Below are 4,830 nucleotides of genomic sequence, written 5' to 3' on the forward strand. Positions count from 1 at the left end.
TCACAGATCTCTTTTCTCCACCACCTCAGGAGGGCCCCACTTGTTTCCGGGTTCCCTATTTGTGTTGAGGAGGGGAAGAAAATAGGAACAGGACTCGGGTTTAATGAGGACTCACTTTATTCTAGGCCCTTTATGTTTTACATAATATCTTTCTAAACTACACAGAGCCTTCAAGAACTGAGGCTGAGAGCTTTAGTTACTTAGCCAAGGTCCCACAACAAGCAAGGGGCACAGCCAGACTCAAAGTCAAGCCTAGAGTTCCCTTCCAGACTTCTACCAGACACTCCTGCTCCAGATACTGAGCTTTTCCCCGCCTTTCTCTCCTCTTTGGCTATCCAATTTGAGGTCAAAATCCGTCCTCATCCCAGGAAATGAAACCAAATCAATGCTGACAGGAATGGATCCAAAAGAGTCCGCCAACTTTGGAAAACACCAGCAGGGCTGCCATCAGCCCTATTTTTTGAGTCCACAGTGTTGCTTGGAACTCCTCTGAAGAAAGAAGACAAAAAAACTCTTATCTTTGCTTTAACCTGCCAAAGTAGACACAGTCTTCAGGGCTAGGTGCCAAGTCGTGGGCACCATGCAGTCAGAGATCCTGGCACACATCTGGTACCTGCAGCAGACAACTGTTTGAAGAATCTTCCTTCCAAAGGAAATTATGAGGGTGGTGAGGACACCAGAGTGGGATTAGAGCTCTGTTCCTAGCAAGAAGGATGGGGGTGGTGAGAGAAGATGGCTCTGGGGAGCAGACATTCTAACTTTGAAGGTATGACGGGGGGTATCATGCATGGGTGGGCAGACAAAGAGGATGGTAAGGGGAGGACAGCCTCCCTTTTATCCTTTGCTCTTTTCCTCTATGTTTCTAGCCTCTCAGCCTCAGAACTCATTCTGTGTCCCATTCTCAAAGGCCTGCCACCTGTTAGTTGAAGACCTGATCCAAAAGAAGGGTGCTAGGGGAAGAGGTTGGAAACCTGAAGCTGTTGACAGCTATTAGACAAGAAGAGCCTGCCTACTGGGACATCAATTCAGAAGAACATAGAGCTGAAACGCACTAAAAATGTCATTTGGGTCCTTAGATCCAGTCATGCCTGAAGCCCCTGCATTTTTTAATGAAGGGAACCAGAAATTTTGTATTTTTGCTTAAATTTCCAATTGGATTACTGTCACTTATATATATATATATAACATGAAAAAGTCCTAACTGAAATAGTATTGGCTTTTCCAGTATGATTTTCAAGTACAGATTCTCTACAAGAGCCAAGGTAAGATGCAGAGAACTTTAGAATGGAGCTATCTGACATGATAAGTCCAGAAACTAGAAACACTAGGGAGCTGGCCAGCCCCCCTCTCTTAGGAGACCTCAGCCCCAGGGAGGGGAAAGACATTCAGGTTTGACTTGTGTGCCTAGAGCTCTACAGGGAGCCTCTGGGGGAGCATAGGCCAGACCCACCTCTGAGAGCACAGCAACCCACAAATTTTCCTGAGGTTGTCCCAAGCAATGATGGTAGCTACCTCCTGCCAAGCCTGTGCTATGTGCCTGATGGTGAGATATATTTATATATATATATATAGATAGATAGATAGATATAGATATATAGATATAGATATATAGATATAGATATAGATAGATAGATATAGATATAGATAGATAGATAAATATAGATGTATAGATATAGATATAGATATATATAAATTTAATCCTCACAGCAATCCTGAGAGGTAGAGATGTTACTGGCATCATTTTATAGATGAGGAAGTAAATGCTCACAGTGGTGAAGTCACATAGCTAATAAGTGGCAGAGCAGGAATTAATATCTAACATACTGAATCCCAAACCTGTGCTTTTAACAAGTATATTACAGTCTTCCCAAGATGGGCCAATGCTGCAGGGGAATTTGGCTATATGGAAAATTAATAATAATCTTTTCTGTTGATGCATCTTTGGAGAGTTTACAAAGCACAACTGTATATGCAATCTCACTGCATCTTTTTTTCCAGATATGGAAACTGAGGCCCAAGAATAGGGAATGACTTGCTCAGTCATTTGGAGAAACATTCAGAGGCAATCCTCCTCAAACTGAGCAGCCAGTTTGTATTTTGCAGAAACTCACAATGTGAGTACAATGGGGTGCTGGCCTCACCACATCAACCCAGGCTTAAAGGCAGTGATGGTATCAATCTGGCCAATGGAAGTCTCTGACAGGGAGGTGGGAGACCAACTCTTATTGTGCCCACATATCCAATTGCAGATCACAAATCCCACTACAGCAAAGAGCTCTGAATTCACAAAAAGATTCCCAGTCCTAGCAAGTCCCCATTTATTTTTCAGCAACACTTGATATGGCCAAATTCCAGTTCAACAAGAAAGATTCAGCTTCCTGGCATTCCCAGGGGGATCCAGCTATGAAAGGAGCCCCTTTCTTCTGCAGGGACATCCTCAGGAAAAAAAAAATAGATTGCAGGACTGAGCTGAGCTGCCTCAGGGATTCCAACTCCTCCCCCAGAGCTTCTACCAGGTAGTTGTCTGGGCCCAAACCACAGAGGCCCTCACTATGGGTCCTGTCCTGAAGCTTTGCCAAGCCCAGAGGCACCTGTTCTAAATAGACAAGGCAAAGCCGTCTCGCCATTCCCTGGGCATCCTGTGCCTAGAGAAACGACCAGGTAGGGATCAGGCAATGGGAAAGAAGAAGCCAGGGCAGCCACTGTTGTTCATCATTGGATGTGTACCAGGGGACTGGAAGGTGAGCAGGAATCCCACCCAGCTTCTCAAGATCCTGCCCTTTGCTTGTGGGGAAGAATAGAGGAGGAATCTACCTCTGGGGCTTCTCTGAAGGCAGGTGAGTGGCCTTCTGGATTTGTTTCCCAAAAACGATTTGTGTTTTCAGAAACTAAGGCAAGTGTTGAAGGTAGATCAGAAAGAAAGAAGAAGTTCATTATGTCAAACCCAGTCCTTCCAGGTCTGGGAAGCCTGGCACATGTTCTAAGGGCAGCTCTAAGGGCAGCTCTGACACTTGCTTTCCTTGGGCACAACCTTAACTTTTTGCCATACTTATTCTAATATTTATTGAGAGGCTTTTATGAATTAGGGATTCAATGTTAAGCAAAATACAGACTCAGCCACCTTCTTGGGGTTTCTAATCAATGGAGGAGACAAATATTAATTAAAAATGAGTTCTCCTATACACAAAGAATGAAATATCCAGTAGAAATACATACCTCATAATAAGGAGAATTTACCCTCTTGAAGGTCAGAGTCAGCTCTCTTAAAGAAATGATAAAAAAAAGCTGAAGTCTGGAAGTACAGGCATTTATTTACTAAAGGAGGTAGGAAGAGGTATTCCAAGCAGAAGGAAATTCAAAGGCAGGCAGTTTGGCAAGAGAGAAAATGACTCCTCTAAGAATTGGAATAAGTTCATCAAGTAGAAGTGAAGAGTCCAAGGACAAGTGGGCAGACCACACAAGAATATGGGTCTTTATCTCCTGAGCAGTAGAATGTATTTTGAGGTGCTTTTCACAGGGAGGTGAAATGATGGCACCTAAAATTTTGAGACGATCACTCTGGGAGCACAGTGAACAATTTTTAAGAAAGGAACTAGGAAATATTCACAGGCCAGTTAGGAGGTCTCATATGTTTCTCCATAAAGGGAAATACTATACTATTTTATAAGATGTTACCAGGACTCAATGAAATGCTGCATTTTGCTTATTTGTGTACCTGGCTCATGGTAAAGGTTCAATAAGTGTCGTTATTGTTACTTGAATTGTTGGTTTTCTTTAAAGTGCAGATCTTTCTGATTCAGCCTGCTCTTGTGAGATGAGGTGGAGAGAGTAGTTGTGTCGTGCAGGATGGAAACATGGTTTGTACCAGTTACAACATCAAGTCCAGAACCCTGAATGCCTGAAGGTCCCCACAGAATACCTTGAAAGTATGAATGATTCAGAAGAAAAAGGGGTTTGTACGACCCATTTCCACAACGATGCAGGAGAGATGGGTGAAAGACATCGCAGCCTCGACCATAAGCCCTAGAGTTTGCTGAGAAAAACAGGTGCTTTCTGTCGGTGTCAAGAGCAGGTGTGGCGTTCCAATACGAAATGCCCGGAGGCGGGACCTTGTCCACTCCCCAAACCTCAGCAAATCTTAAGGTTTGCAACAGGACCAGCTTCCCTGACTCGAGCCCGTGGATGCCTGGATCCAGGTAGAAGGTGCCAGGAGGAGGGTCCTGGAAAGGCTGACTCCAGCCCTCACGCACAGGCTGCCCCTTCTCTAGTCACGTGTCCCCGAAGGTGGAGATCGACTAGTAGTTGGAGAAATTCTGAGCTCTCTCAACTTCAGAGTGAGCCACCCCTCTTCCGTGCAGTGGGTGCGGGCTCAGGGCAAGGCACAGAGGTGCGAATCCGAGAAGCCGAGCTGCGGCGCAGGCGCCAGAACCTGGGACATGGCCCAACTGTCGGTGATCCCCGGGACGGCCACAGCGTGGACAGGTGAGCTGGCACCAGGGCGGCGGCTGGGTGAAAGAGGTTGCTGGAGCATTGGGCCCCACAGCCCATTACACTCCAGGGCATGCGAGGCACCCACATGGGAAGGGGGGCGGTCGGGGGAAGCGGCTGCAGTGGATCCTTGGCCAGCCGGCCGGTTCGCTCCTTGCTTAGTATTCCCGGTGATTTGTAGAACAGAGGTGGGCGGAGAACCCAGGACCTCAAGGAGCCGAGCTCCGGGCGGGGTGATGTGCCAGCCCCGCCTGGCCCCCGCTCATTGGCTGATTCCCATGACGTCATGCTCGGCTATAAAAGGCGGCGCGCTGTGCTTGCAGTGCTGGAGCAGCTCGAGGC

Source organism: Urocitellus parryii, chromosome 4 (assembly GCF_045843805.1).
Source record: "Urocitellus parryii isolate mUroPar1 chromosome 4, mUroPar1.hap1, whole genome shotgun sequence".
NCBI lineage: Eukaryota > Metazoa > Chordata > Mammalia > Rodentia > Sciuridae > Urocitellus > Urocitellus parryii.